Source organism: Aulonocara sp. 'chitande type north' Nkhata Bay, unplaced genomic scaffold (assembly GCF_057382095.1).
Source record: "Aulonocara sp. 'chitande type north' Nkhata Bay isolate Kocher_YH1m ecotype deep benthic unplaced genomic scaffold, A_spYH_male_GT1.1 unmapped_scaffold_20, whole genome shotgun sequence".
Taxonomy (NCBI): Eukaryota; Metazoa; Chordata; class Actinopteri; order Cichliformes; family Cichlidae; genus Aulonocara; species Aulonocara sp. 'chitande type north' Nkhata Bay.
In genome coordinates, this window is record NW_028234352.1 from 893,868 (window position 1) to 910,451 (window position 16,584).

The 16,584-nt window shown below is 42.0% G+C and overlaps 1 protein-coding gene across 1 annotated transcript in view; it reads left to right on the plus strand.

Moving 5' to 3' along the window:
* LOC147300656 (uncharacterized) overlaps window positions 1–16,584 on the plus strand; it is a 423,782-nt gene that overhangs the window by 127,455 nt on the left and 279,743 nt on the right. The gene's annotated exons all lie outside the window — the stretch shown is intronic.

The window sequence follows — 16,584 nt, forward strand, 5'->3', positions numbered from 1 at the left end:
CTGATGTGCAAACTGCAGTTTGAGGTCGGTCAGCTGTTCAGGAGTCTGATAGCAGTGGGGAAGATGGAGTTGTTGAGTCTGGATGTTCTACATTTCACACTTCTGAACCTTCGTCTCGAGGGCAGAGGTGTGTCTCTCCTCTGGACTCTGTGATGGTAGCTGCTCTGCAGAGAGGGCAGCGGGGTCCTGATGATCTTCTCCACAGTTGTTATCACTCTCTGCAGGCGTTTGCGGTTTGCAGTAGTGCTGCCGTACCATGCAGTGATGCAGCTGTCAGGCTGCTCTCCACAGTGCAGCTGTAGAACCTGCTGAGGATCTTGGCCAACATACCAAATTTCCTCAGCCTCCTCAGGAAATACAGCAGCTGCTGAGCCTTCTTGACCAGCTGTGTGAGTTTGAGTCCCTCACTGACTCAAACTCCTTCAGTGACACTTGCAGCCTTGCAGATTAGTTTGCTGATCCTGATGCATCTCTGGAGCTGATGCTGTCCCCCAGCAGACAACAACAACATAGATGCTCTCACTAGTCCACTTTACCCTCTAATCACATCTCTGACATCTGCAGGTTGCTCCATAGAGACTCTTGTGCAATGCCAGGTGTTTGTGTTTGTCTGTAGGTACACATTAGATATGACCATAGACGCACACACACAAGTGAACACAGCAGCACAGATGGTTTCCACCTGCTTCCCTCTTTCTTCACACAACTGTGAGGATGATGAAGAGGTTTCAGGACGAGGTGGTCAGCAAGCACAGGATAAAGCAGGGCCATGAAACTCTCTGGTGCAGCAGATGTTTAATCAGACTCAGCTTTAGGCTTCTTTTCCCACCTGGCAGCAAAGTAACAGCTTCACTAACGTGAACAGTCACAATGTTAAACGTTTCTATATCTTCATATATTTTTATCTGTTGATGCTGCAGAATAAAGTCTGTTAACAGAGTGCAGGATGTGTAGAGCAGGTCCAGCTCTCCCTTTACTGTGTCCACTTTCATCAGCCCCTGTGAAGTGACACAGAGTGCATGTGTGTCTGTCAGCTGTTGTTTGTTGTGAAGGATGGAACAAATGAACACACACTTTTAGAGAAATCTGAAAAAGCAACACGTGCTTGGGCTCCTTCTGTGCTCGTCTTCATTAATGCTGATCTTTCTTTCCTGTTTGTTCTTTGGCACAAGCTTCAGTCTTTTCTCCCAGGGCTCCTTCACACTTAGAAACACACCTACATTCATTTATACACAAACATCATGAAACAAAGGCTTTGTAAAAGAGGACATGAGATCCTCTCTGAACAGCACATTCATATCAAACACAGGACTGAACAGGATATACTGAGTCTGTGCTGTTTTCATTGTTACTTGCTGAGTATTTTTCCAGTGTTTGAAATGTGACTCAAGTCTGATTCTTCTACTGTGTGTGAACTCTAAGCAGCTGCATTAAACAGCTGCTTTTCAAACCAGGCTCAATCCTATGACTCTGTGAATGTAAACTTTTGTCACCTGCATGAATAACAATCCTTGATCTAGTCAGAACTGCAGTGCTCCTGTGATCCCAGCTTATAGATGGAGGCTAGCATGAGAGGCTCAGCAGCTAAAGCAGCACACCTGGGTCTCCCAGCCTATTAAAAGCAGCCCTTTGCTTCACCTGCTTCACTAAACATTATTATTATTATTTAAGCAGAGTGGTGTGATTCATGTAGGCATTGCTGTGTGACAGGAGGACTTTTCTTGAAACAGCTCGTGTGACGTGAGCTGACGTAAAAACAGTGATGTTAGCTTGATTCTCTTGGCTAAAACTATTTTAAAAAGAGGGTCAATCATGCAAATCTGCCAATAGAAGCCAAAGTTACAGCCCCTCAGAGTTTAAAGAGAAAAGGCCCGTTTCCAACACGCGGTTGTGCAAAGGGAAACAGGCCCACAGTGCCTGAGTGTGTGGGTAATTCTTCAAATAATATTCAAAAGCAAACATTTTTAAGCATGTAAATAAAATTCAATCATTTCTGCTCTTCAATACCTAAGAAATGAAAACTGGCAGATGGTCCCAAAATGTGAAACGCCTGGCTATCTGTGCATTTAGTGCTGCAAGTTTTCACTGTTTACCTTCAGAAGCATAAATCTCTGCACAGATAATGTTCATATGTGGATTCCTGGTTTCTGCAGTTAACTGTGACCCAAAGCGTATTTTTAAAGTGGTTCCAGGCAATAAAGTCTAAAAATAAATACATCTACTTCCTTTTTCTGTGTTCCAGCCTCAGTGACTCTGACACAGTGCTGTAATATTTACACCTCTGATGAAAGCAGAGTTTGTAGTTGCAGAGAAATACTCGACTCATTTTGGGCATTTACGAGCAGGAACCTCAGAAAGCCCCTCGCTGCTTCACTGGTTAAGAAGCAAAGCAAACATTAGTTCACAGTGATGTCAATTAAGGCCCAAAGTTTAGGAACGAACGTCAGCACTTCACTAATGAATGTAATGCTGATTCATGTGCTTGTTTTGTAATGTGCATGTTGTGCGTTGCTATTTCCCATATTCTTTGGCACTGATAGATGAAGAGTCTCAGGCAGGACCGAGGCTGCCAGCTGCTGACAGTGAGCAGGGAGAGAGCAGCAGAAGCTGGGCAAGAGCAGGGCACCTTCAGCCCCCTTCATCAGTCAGAAATCATTTGGGTGTCTGTGTGAAATGTCTGATTTTTAAAATCTTTTTGTAGACATATTTATTAAATGTTTAACAATTATATAGAAGAAAGACAATGTAAAGAACAAAACATGACAAAACCAAAATGAGTTGAAGTTATGAACTGTTTCTGAGAGACAAATAACACCAGGATCCTTTTTGTGTAGCTGACAGCTGGTAACTGTGCAGGGGCGGGTCTAGCAAAGTGTTGCCAGGGGGGCAGGTAGGGCATTAACAGGGAGAGGGGGGCACAAAGACATACTTTTCTTTCTTGTTCTCATTTAAAATGTCTCACTTTTAATAAATAATTATCTGAATCTTACAACAAACGTTTTCATCTGATGTAAAATGTATAGAAATCCATTATTGTACATAGTCATTTTTTAGGGTCCCATCATAATTTCTTCAGAAGTAAGTACTGCATATGATGCCAGTGTTTCCCACATTTTCTAGATTCTGCACCAGTACTGTGTGTAAAATGCATCAAAAAGTCAGTTTGATTCTTTCTCACCTGTCTTTCTGTCTCCTTTCACTTTTTAAAGGTTGCCATGTTAGAAAACATATTTTGCCCTGCCGTGCTGTTTATTGATGTGGCAAATGAAAGGTTTATGAAAACATATCTAAATCTGTCATCAGTAATCAGCAATGATCATGTCTCACCTCTAGTCTCTGTCTTAATGTCAGGTTTCCACCGTGTGTTGTAGATGTTCAGGAGGTTAACTCGACCAACAGTCTACTTCCTGTTTAGAATACCAGGACAGGGAGGATGGTGCAGGTTTAAGTTTATTAGACTGATGCATGTATACCAACAAGACAGCGTCCATCACTGTGACAACAGCGTTTGTTTTCATTCAAAGGCTTCATGGTTTTTCCTTTAATACCTGGGGGGCCGGTCTCCAGTCAAAATGCCCGGGACCATTTTTTGTCCCAGTCCAGCCCTGGTGTCAGATCTGCATGCAGTGTCAATGAGACGATCAACAACAGATCAGACAAAACACTCAGGCGGACACTCCTCTGTAGAAGGAAACATGGAAAGTGTGAGGTAATCAGTGCACAACATCACTTTGTATTTCAGGCTGTTTTTATATAGAACTTCAGCACCAATGTAAAAGTTCTGGTTTTAGGAAGATGAAGAACATTTTCAGGAAGGATGCCGTCTGCAAGCAGAGCTGCTTGAACCTCAGCGCTGAGGTCCAGACTACTTCCTGTGAAGCCACGTGATGTAAATCTGCTGCTGTAACTTCACAGTTTACTGAAGCTAAATGCAACGTTACCATATAATCTGTTTTCAACAAAGGTTTCACTCCGTCCGGTGTTGATGGAATGATTCAGGCCGTACTCGTCAGGCTTCCCGTCGACCACACGCATTTCAGTCACAAACCCCGTGACTGACAACAAGGGAAACAGCAGAAGAAAAGATGTGAAAAATACTGGATGATGATGATGGAGGATTAACCGCGGTGGCGAAACTGTTTCCTGTCTTTGTGGGCGTACTCACAGGGAAGTTTCCAGGCACGTCAGTCTTGGTGGCTAAAGTCTCCATTTTCCAACATGTATCGCTACAGGTGCAAAGACACAACATTAATCATCAGTGTAAATATTTTAATGCTGTCCAAACGGTGTTTGCTTTGTCTGTCCTCTCGCACTCACAGAGGAAACGAGGACGCCACCTTCAACCCATCTTCAGTTGGCTCAACCATGGCCGGACTTCCTGTTGGCTTTGTGACAGCAAACCACTTGAAATGAGAGCAAACTGCAGTCAAGCACCACTTACAGCAACCTGTGGACACGCAAATGGAAAGCACTGAGAATCATACAGAAGCATAAGAGCTGTTTATTGTAACACGTGTGTGTTTGTGTGTGTGTGTGTGTGTGTGTGTGTGTGTGTGTGCGTGTGTGTGTGCGTGTGTGTGCACATTAATAACACACTGATGTTTGTTAGTTTGATTTATGCTATAAATCTCTATATCTGAGAAAACAACTGCAGAATTTTACATCAAAGTTTCCAAAGCTGATGTTTTGTTGTTCACTCTGTTTTATATTCATATAGTTTGTTGTTTTTAAATCAGTGGACAAAATAAATATTATCACACAAAATCCAGGGTGAAACATAACCAAATAACCTAAATGGTGAAGTCATTATAGAAGTACATGTTGCAAAGGTCAGCCTCCTGTATAGACTGCTAAACTGTCTGGGGGGGCCCTGCCTGTCCTCGTTGGATAAGCTCCACCCCTTTTCCATAAGACGGAGACATTTGTATGAAAATAGATGGGCAGTAAAATAAAAAATAAAAAATATTATGGATGACTCTGTAAATCAAAGTCGGCCTGAGGCAGAAGCAGAAACCATGAGGAGCACAGCACCACTCCCACAAGGGCACGAAGTGAAGCCATAGCTGCTGAAGAGTGAAGACGTGATGATGGAGGAGATCACAGATGAAGATCTGCTGCCTGCTGACTCTTTATATAGAAGAGTGAGACTATCTCCCCACCAGCAGCTGCACTTATACAAACCCCAGGTGCTGGGATGGCTTTGAACATGTGACATTTTCTGCAAACACATGGACAGTTTCATAAGCACAAAGATTATTCCTGCAGCGGCAGAATCGTATCCACTGTGTGAGAGGTGAACGTCAGGCAGTTCTTAGAAAATGTAGTTTCTCTTTAAGCTTTTAACGTCTCTTTTACCCCCATTTGTCTAAAACTACTTGACAGCCCTTCATGTCAGAGGTTTATTACCTGTGCAGGATGGAGCACATGGTCTCAGTCAGGCTGGACACGATCACTCGTACAGGAAGTAAATGTGATTTTATTTCACCTGTGAAATGATGAAAAACAGCAGAATAGCTCACGCTAACAAACGGGTGTTGAAATGTTTCATTTTCTGCTGTTTCACAGGTCAAAAAGGGCGTCGAAGCAAACTGAAGCTGAGCTGCTGCTGCTGTTGTAGTGCAGCATCTGCTGTGTGCTTCATCAGAGAACCTTCTGTACACAGCAGACAGAGGCTGCTGCCACTGAAGTCCATCTGCTAGAGAGCTTTAAACACTGGTTATTGAAGTGGCTTTGATGATACTGATACACAGTCTTTGCTGCTGTCACAGGACAGGGATCCACCAGGGAGTAGTTGTCAGGATAAAGAGCCTTCGCTTCTCTAAATATAAACTGGATACTTGTAGGAAACTTTGGGAAGCAGCATTTTTCCTCATATCGTCTAAACTGAAGTTAGCTCAGGTGCTTCTTCCATACTTGCTCTGCAGAAAGCCAAAGAGTTTGGAGCTCTGCAAACATTTGCAGCACAGCTGGATGTTTGTAACTTTGGTCACCTCTGTATCATCCCTCAGATTCTTTCTGCACAGCTTTGAAACCATGACAGCACGAGTGATGCTGAGGAGACGTCCAGTTTAAACAGACCTTTATTCCTGGAACACAAACACATGAAGTGATGCTGCTAAAGAAGAACATTTAATCGCACTAATGAATCAAGCATCTGTTTGTCTGTCAGTCTGTCAACAGTTCCTCTGATCGACTTCAGACTTGGTGGGTATTTTGTTTTTGCAGCGGTCAAAGTCGATCAGCGTGTTGCTTTGTCTGCTGTAAATCTGCCTGTACAAAGGGAAACATGCATGTTTTACATGCAAACTCACAACATGGCTGCATTTTTGTGATTATGTGTATTTTATATTGATTTATTCTATTATGTTTTGTATATGAATCTTTACAAGTGTGTCGATACAAAGGCTTGATTAAAACAAAGGTCTCAGCTGTGCTGTTAGGGATGCTCTCATATTTGTTTCAAATGTAATAAATCAAAGGATTTCAGGCTTTTCATCCTTTTTATTTGTTTGGTTCTAACAGCAGCTGGATAAAAACATGCAGGTGATGAATATAATTGTGTGATATTATGAGCATTGTGAATAAAGAAAGAGCAGAGATAGTAAAAAGGAAACAGGTGATGGACGTGAGATTTTCAGAACAAAAGCTCCTCAGTGAGACGATCACCTGGACACAAGGTCAGGCAGCTGGGACTCATCTAGAGAGCAAAATGGAAAAGTGATCTGTGCAGAACATCACTGTTGATTGCAGTTATTTACATCAGACTTCTTCTCTGAGATAAGAGCACCGTTTGTGGGAAAGATGACAGTATTTCCAGGCTGGATGCTGTTTGCAGGGAGAACTGAATGAAAGTCTCCTGCACCTCAGCGCTGAGGTCCACACCTGTGAACACAGATGAGGTCAATCTGCTGCAGCACGTAGAGCTTTACTGATCAGCAGGTTCAAAGGATTCAGCAGAGCGTAGAGTCAGAGCTAAATGCCACATCACCATAGAGTTTGTTAACAACAGCTTTCTTTGCCCTTTGTCTCGATGGACTGAATCAGGGATACTCGTCATACTTCACCTCAACCACGTCACTGAGAGACCCCAGCCTGACACAGCAGCAGAGATGATGAAAGCAGAAACAGCAAACAGATGCTTCAGTTGTGTTTCTCTCTGTGTGTGTGCGCTCACGCCCACTTGTGTGTGTGAACTTTCCACGTACCTCAGCTTGTTTCTCCAACCTGAGCCATCAGGGCTGAAAAACATCACTAACACATGAATTCTTTCTCTTTTTGTTATCACCTGTGATCATGTGTCTCATGTTTCTGTCATTCACCAGTTCTTGTAGAGTTACGTGTAACTAGACTTCTGTGGGACGTAAATGATTGTTTTGTATGCAGATCTGTACAAAGGATGTAAACACTTGATTACAAAGGAGATCTCAGCTGTGTTGTTATGGATGGACTTCAACGTATTTGTTAAAAAAGAGAATAAAGCAAAGTGTTTTAGCTGTTTGGGAGTTTTTGTTTGATTCGATTCAGTTTTATTTCTATGGAGTCAAATAATAAGAAAGGCTCTAGAACAGCCCTGAGTTTGTCCAGGTGACACTCCTCTGAAGAACAAAGACAAAGAGGAAGAAGGGGATTCGTTTTCAAGTCTTGTTTCTTTCAAAATAAAAGCTGAAATGTTTTGGAAGCATGATAATATTTCAGCCAGGATGCCGTCTCCAAGGAGACCTGCACCTCAGCGCTGAGCTCCACATCACGCCCTGTGAAAGCACAGATATAAATCTGCTGCAGTGAGAAGAACTTTACCCAACACAAGTGTAGAAGTAGACATTTGACTTTACCTACAACCTGTTAACAACAAAGCTTTCATTGCCTCTGCTGTTGATGTCATGTAGGACTAATCATACTTCACATCAGCCATGCACACGTCAGAGGATCTCCAGGCTTTCAGTGATAAAGCCAAGCAGATGATGTGAACATAGCAATAGTAAAACATGCATCATAATCAGCTGTATGTGTCGACTATGTGGCACCTCAGTCTTGTTGGCATGAAGAAAAGTTGTGTAACATGTAGCATAAGGGCTGCAAAGACATCATGTAGACAGCAGTCGTCTGTTAGTCGTAACGTATCTCCTGTTAAAGAGTTAAATGTGCGTTCTCCATCTCTGTCCTCTCACAGCTCGCCGTACACCAACTCCAGCTGTGGTAACCATGGCTGTGCCCATCAACATGCTGAAGCTGAGACGCCACCCGTCACTATGGCGACTCCAATAGGGTTACCTGTCAGCTGTGGACGCATGAAAGGAAAACAGCAGAAACACAGACATGTTTACTGGAACATTTCCTATTGACAGCTTTATGGAAAAGTGGGTTTAAACACTTTTCTATGTTTTATTTTGTTTATTTATGGATTTATTGTGAAAGGAATTTCAAAGGTTTAATTTGACCTTTCCCCTGTTTTTCATACAGACTGGAGACGAATGGATGGTGCTTTCTTTGTTTGTCTAAAGATAATGAATAAAACTCTACACACATCTTAAACCACCCTCCTTTCTATATATTTTGTTATATAAATGGAAAGTATATAAGACACAAACTGAGCTTATATGATACTAAGGACCCTGGAGGTCAGTCCACCTTTATAATTCAGCACAGCCTGGAGTCTCTTAGTCAAGCTTGTTTGTGTTTTCTGTGAGGAAGTTTTCAGCAGCGGCTCTTTTCTTGGATGTTGGTTCCCTTTGTTTCCATCCTCTGTTAAGATGTTTCAGTAATGTTGAGGTCTGGGGAGGCCAATCCATGGCTGACGTCCTGTGATGCTGCATTAGCAGTTTGTTCATAGTGAAAAATGAAGCCACTGCCAATCAGACATTTGCACAGTGGATCAACTTCTGATGGTACTGTCCTGAGTTCCACACCTATAATATGTTTGCATGTACTGATGAATATGTGCTGCTGATTTTCAGTCCAGTTCCTGTGTGACAGACGCCAGTCTTTCTGCCTGTGTCCTTCCTTAACAATAGAGCCATCCTTCCACTGAGACTGTTTCTGATGAGGCTTCACTGAGCAGTAGATGGATCCCTCAGCTCATCTAATCGTCCTATTTCTAACACATGACTGTCAGAAACTGTTAATCTGCTGCAGCTCTTTAACTCCTCCACTTCTTTTTTTGTAATCTCTTAGTTTCCTCATCTTTTAAGGTGGCACTGCACACCAGATCCAAAGTCAACATGCTGTTATATAATGGAGTTGAACCTGTAATGGAGTTTGATTTAAACCAATCAGCAATTAAGTGAATGATGATGAGCAAAGATGGTGGAGGTGGTGGATGAAGACCCGGACAGCTGTGGTTGGCTCCTGGTATAGAGCAGAGTGAGGTTGTGTTTGCACATTATTATAAAACCATGTTCACCATATATTTTAGCTGCAGACAATAACATGATTTCTTTGCTGTGGTGATTTTATTCCACTTTGGTAAAATGGAAAACCATAATTTCTTGCTGTAATTCACACATTATTCCAAGAGCCTCAACACGAGCCTTGTAGTCCGACCATATATAGACAAATCAATAGTTGTGTTTGTAACAGCTCATGAACATGAATCGTTCCACATTACTTTAAAATCATTGCAAACTAAACTGGAATAAATGAGTGTTTATATATAGTTTTGTCTCAGCTGTTCATACACAGTGTTTCAGTTCTTATCAGAGTCCCACCGTCTCACTGTGGTGAACCTTTAGCTCTGTTGTAAGCGTGTTGTTAGACCAGGTTTCCCTCATTTAAAAATAATCTCTCATTAGAAATGGACATGATGTCTAAGACTTAGAAATGCTTATTATGGGTTCACTTGATGTCACTGAAAAGATGCACATGGGTAACGTGCAGGCCGTCCAGCTCCGAGGTTTATCTCCTCACCTCGAGTCTGCGACACTCTCTCCGTGTCCTCTCAGATAAGGGCGCGCACATTTCTGCACCATCTTCTAAATTACAAAGAGCGATTCACAAAACAGAAGCTCACAAAACACTCATCACAAACCAAAAATGGCTCCACTGAGCGTCAAACTGTCACCAGAATTTACTGATAATCTAAAGACTCACAGAACTCATTTTGTCTCATTGTGTCTTAGTTTGAGACATAAGTGCATGATCATAATACTGTGTAGTTAGATGAGACAGAGCTGATGCTTGCTCTTAATTATCCTCTTCATGTTTCCCGAGCCTCAGCAGTGGAAGCTACCATGGATAGAAAGACTACGACTCATCTTAAATCTCAAATCTTTGTCTCCAAAGAGCTGCTGATGTGTCCGATATGATCCACAAGCTTAAACTAGGATTATAAGTGTGTGCAGTGATGTGTGTGAAACCTCTGAGGACTCACACGTGTGTGCTTCAGCCCACACACACATATGAAGCACTGCGACCTCACACAGAAGTGTTTTACACATCCAACCTGAATCCTGATCATTTCTACAGTTTATTAAGTTCAGCTTCACCTGAACATCAGTGATGAAGCTGCTCTGACTCCATCACAGCTCACAGCTGTTGGAATGAGTCAAACAATGAAGAAGGTTCAGAAACAGCTGATGATTTTACAGAAACATGATGCAAACATGAAAATGGACACATGATTTTTTATTAACAGACACTGTTTATGTTTCACTGTGCATGACGTCATCAACACTGACACCAGGGGGCGCTCATCACCAGCCTGAGGAAGTGTGATAATGGGGGGAGACGCAGTGTTGTGTGTACTGCAGTCGGACAGAAGGAAAAACTTCCTCCTGAAAACATTTTCATCCTTCCCAAAAGTGTTTGAGTCAAATGTTACAAATATATAAATACAATAAAACACAGGGTCTTACATAAAATTAGTGATGCAGTTGTGCACTGAGCACCTTTCCTTCCTCAGATGAGTCCAGCTGCTGAACACATTAACATCTGTATGTAAATGTAGCTGAGAACCAACCTGAGCACTGCTGGGAAAATACAAAGGCAACCATCAAAGTGCTGTATTATCTTATTTATTCTGAATGTTGACTTAGATCCACACCACGATTTATGAAACTATAGAACTAAAATAACAACAATCGTCTGCTTCTTTAAAATTTCTTTCATTACATCAAACCAGTGAAAACTGAAAAAAACAAAGAGCTGTTAGCATGTTCAGACCAACTTTGAGACAGAGACTGTAAAGTTCTGCACTTTAAATCCTGCCTGTGTTCCTGCAAATGATTCACACTGAAAGTATCTTAGTTTAGTATTGAGTGAGCCACAAAGCAGCCTGATAGCTTTAAAACAGGAAAAGTAAATGAAATTGACAGTTTCAGTGTAGCTGGATCTATTATTGGGGGGTCATGACCCCCGTAACCCCGCCTGGTCCTGAGGTCAAATCCACCATCTTTGTTTCAGAGCTTCATGTTCTCCCGTGTTTGTGTGCGTCCTCTCCGGTACTCCGGCTTCCTCCCACAGTCCAAACACATGCAGTTAGTGGGGTCAGGTTAGCTGTGAGTGGTTGTGTCTCTGTGTTATTCCACCTTAATCAATGACTTCCTGTTAGCATGAAGTGCTTCTGTAGGACTGATGTCATTTTCATGGTTGGATCATTTAAATGAAGCTGGACTCAGATGCAGTAAATAAGCTGATTGATCATTAATGAATAAAGCTGGTCAAACACATCACGTGGACACATGTGATTGTGTGTTGTAGTATTGATCCCAATGCTGGTATCAGTCCTGGATCAATAACACTGGATGGATGCGTTCAGCATGGAGCCCTGAGCTGTGTTACAGACAAACATGGAAACTGACAGGTCTGTGTCATTCACAGTCTGTAACACTTCTAAACAACAGAGGCTGACCCAAGTGCCTCAGAGCCAGGCACGCTCACATCACAGCTCTCTAAATAAGCCAGTTTCAAAATAAGAGCTGAAAGCTGTGTTTGCTTGTGTTAGCTTATTATTGTGGAGACTAACATTCAGTGATCATGTGTTCAGACTCATAATGATTACTCTCAGAAATCCTGATCTTTGTATTTACTGTGTGTTGGATCAATAACTGAGATTCATGGTATCACACAGCTGTGCTGCTGCTGATGTCAGCACATCTGGAACAATACGAGGTATCTGCTACCAGACTGAGCAGGACGTGAGACCTGTGGACTGTTTAAAGCTGTCCCTCCACAGCTCACTCAGACCTGATCCACACCTCAGTGATATTCTCTGACTTCCTCAGTAGAGACAGAAACCATTCAGATCTGGGACCATCAGCTGACTGATGATGTCACACAGACTGTGTTTTTCAGGAACAGTGATTCTGATGTGAGCCTGCTAGCTGACAGCAGACCTGATGAAAGCACATGTTCACATCTGTGAGGACAGACTGGACTCTTTGACTGCACCTTGGTTCTCCTCAGAGGTCTGTACAGGAGCATGTCCACCCCCACTGAAGATCTCAGTCACTGTGAAACATAGAAAGCTGCTTGTGTGGCCTCTGCCTCACATGTAGATACAGCTACAGGTTTCTCTGTCAGTCAGACTGAAACAGTGTCCTGATGCTGCATCATTCAGCTCTGTGCCCCAGTCAGCATCACTGGGAGCTACCAGTGTTTCTGCCCTTTTCCTGTAACACTACACTCAGCACAGGCTCAGCTGGTATCCAGTGTTGGACTTTGGCTTCAGCTGCTGTGATAGATCCTCTAACATAGATCAGCTCTGCTACATGTTGTTAGATAAGTGCAGCTGCTGTCATGTCCTGATGTTTCTCTGGCTCAGCAGCTTCTCCATCAGAGGTTCACATGGAGCTGATCCAGTATCTCCAGTAACTGTGTTCTGTGCCTCACTGGTTCATCCTTCTGTCTGTGTGACGTCAGTCAGATGTTGAAGTTAAACTCTGTAATCTTCACTGTGTCACAGAGTTCAGTGAGTCCCGTTATTCACAGTATCAATCAGATCATCAGAGAACAGCTGATCAGCAATCAGTGGTGCCAACAGCGCCTCCTGTGGTGAGAGGATGCAATAATGCAATGTAGCATTTTTCCACTCAACACTTGCAGTCATGGAAACTGTCTGTTGGATCTGTGTGACGTTGCTTTCTTGGTTAGAGTTCCTCACAAATGTCCAGATGATTCTTCTAATGAGGCGTCGACCATGTTTGCAGCTCTTTGGAAGAAAACGTCGCCCTTTGCCATCCTTACTTTTCTTTGACTTCTTCAAATGCAGCTGAACTCCAGCTGGTATTTTCTTGGACTTTGCAGCTGTTTCTGGTCATCAGTTCATTCCTGCAAACCTCTGAAGCTGAACAACAATGATGCTGCATTGCTGGCTGATCCCAAAAGGTTGATTCTGTTCATCTGGACGTTTTCAGAAACGTTTGCTCACTGATCAGGTGACTTCTTCAGTCTCAGCTGACTGCAGCTTTACAAGCTTACAAACAGCACATTTGCACAATGACTGAAAGCAGCAGCACCTGATATATATGATACTAATATAATACATATACATATATAATCCATACTAATGATGAAGGAACTGAGCTCACAGTCCATTGTTCATTCAGTGAACTACTCAGTTTATTTTGGGCCTCAGAAATGCTCACTCTGTTTGTACATCACTGTCAGCAATAGACTCATTCTGCTGTGTGGACAGGAACACACGTGACATCACTTCCTGTTTGTTTGTGACTGAAGAGGAAGAAGTTTACAAGGAATCATTTAGAAGAGTTTCAAACATCAACTGATTGAATCCATGAATCTGAAAACGTGTTTGTGAGTGAAAGAGACAGACATGTACAGACTGAACTATCTGTTCAACAGTCAGAGTGTTTCTGTAACAGGAGACACTCTTTACACTCCACTCAGCACAGGGACACTGAGCCACCAGACCAGACTGTAAACCCAGGATAAAGAGTTTGAGTGAATGTGGTGTTGAAGGTGTGGAAGTGGATCAGAGTGTCAGAGGAGACTCTGTAGAAGGAGAGTGCCAGCAGGACAGTCCACATACACTGCTGCTCTGTTAGAGACAGAGGAGGAGGAGGAGGAGGAGGAGGAGATGGATGTTTGTCTGTTATTGTGCCAGACATAACGAGGACCATCATCAGAGCAGCTCAGACTCCAGGACTGATCATTGTTTCCAAACACACAGTCATCACTGTGTCCTTTCCTTCTGATGCTTCTGTAACTCACTGATATAAAAACTCTTCCTCTCCACTCGACCTCCCAGTAACAGCGACCAGTCAGACCATTTCTACACAGCAGCTGAGGATAAAAACCATCAAATCTGTCTGGATGATCAGGATATGACTGAACCTCCTCCACACAATGTGCCTCAATGTTATTGATATTATTATTATCATTATTATATAATAACAAAACCTTTATAATAAAACCACTAAAAACCTTTATTCTAGCGCAACTTGTAAACGAACTTGACTTTCAAAATAAAAGCACAAAGCACCAAAACGTTGACTACAAAAAACAAACAGTAATGTACAGCTTAAACAATTTACAATCATGACATAGATCTTGACAAGATAAAGAAATAATCCAAATTATGTACAATATCATCATGCCAACAGTTACAACAGCGATGGAGGATCTGTGTAAGCGCTGAGGATCGTCCTGATGGACAGAACAGAAGGAGAGTGAGACAAGTGAAGATATACTAAACAACACTGTGACATGAACTGAGCCACACACAGTTTGATTCACAGGTGATTGACACATTATTTGACCACGAGCAATCTTTTCTGGTTTGACGCCGTCTTTGTAGCCAGAAACCAGCTCTCTCCTCGGCTTCCTCCACTACACGCTTCCCCCACGCCAGTCTCCTCCGTCACTATAAAGGGGAGAGTCATGAGCTCCATCACCCTCACCTGTGCCGTCCAACGTCCCGCCACCAGCCTCCACTGCAGCAGGCCAGAGACCACACCCCTGCCACAATAAGTAAAAGTATATCCTTGCTGTACCCTTAATGCTAAATGTGCTAAATTAACCGCTGCCTTTGCCCCTTTGGGATTATTCTTATGTCACTGGGATGTTGACCTTTGACCTTCACATTAGAGAGATGGGCAGACATAATTAGTGTATGAATTTTAAAGTAACAGGTAATAAAGAGAGTGTAGCAAATGTAGTCAGGTTTATTACTCTGTATCACACATGAGTGCCCGAGGGAGGCGGGGCTGACTGGGGAGACACAGGAAACAGAGAGACAGGGCTGACTCGACATGAAACGATGAAACGTGGGACACGGGAACAGAAACTAAACACAGGCTGAAATGAACACTGAGGGAGGGAGAACTAAGATTACTGAGAGCCTGATAAATAAGAAGAACAAAAACCAAGAAAAACAAGAGTCAAAGAAAACCAAAAACACAAAGCATTGGGCCAGGACCCACTGCTGTGACATTTATATGTGATAAAAACATTAAAAACTGCTCAGATGTTGAAATCTTTCTACGTATACTTTAGGTTCAGCTCTCCAGCCTGGCATTTGGTTAAGCATGATTCAAACATTTGATTTTGTTTAACTGGTTTTAATTATAGTTACTTTTTGTGAACATTTGTTGCAGCATTTAAAAATACATCATTTATTTTCAAACTTTTATTTGATTTAGAGCATCATATTTGACCAACGTAAATGTTTTCATTTCATATAAAATAACTGAAACAGTGAACTAAATATCTGAAATCTTTTCTTCCTTAAAAGTTATAATCCTACTTAAGTTATAGTGCAAACGCTTAAGCAACAAATATACTTGATGCTAATTAATTAATATTTCCCTTTGATGTTGCAACTATGCGGTCACTTCTGTCTTTAAACAAAATAATATTTTCCAGTTACAGAAATCATAAAGTCCAAACTAAAGTGCTACTGTTGCTATATGCATTTTATATAAATCATGGATGATGGTCCTGACATGAAGGAAGAGAAAGTTACAGGTTGCATCCTTTGACTTTGTCTCCGTGCCTTTGGGCGATTTTCAGAAGGACAGATGTTTCTGTTCAATTCTTAAATCAATTTTTTCAAACACAAACACTATTTTAAAGCTTCTAGAGAGTAAAATATTAATGATAATTATAATAACAATAATAAAAACAAAAGCTCTCAGATCCATCAAACCAAGCAGCAGAAAGAACAATAACTGAAGAGAAAACTTTAACCTTGTAGACTTCATTATGTTCCAGCTGCTCTACAGACGCTGTGACCTCGAACTTAAGCAGGTCGTAAAGTATGTGCAGCTCAATAACTTCATAATCAGACCCTGTGGTATTTAGGCAGCAGAACAACTAAGAATAACAACTACAAATAATGTTTTTAGGTTTCTGTTGTACTGCAAGGTTCTGTACAGGAGAACCAAACCAAGAGCAAATATTACGTCTCATTTACACCTGAGCACGAAGAGCCATCAACATTTAGCAAATTGAATCATCTTTGTTTAGATGCAAGAAGAATCATATAGAAATGAAAGAGTAGAAATAGAAATCCAGAGCAAAGATATCCTCTAATTCAGCGTAGCACATGTGCAGCTGCTGCGATTCACGTAAGCATTCGGCTCGTCGCTGTTGCAGATTTTTCTCTCGCTGTTCTGGCTCACAGCGCTG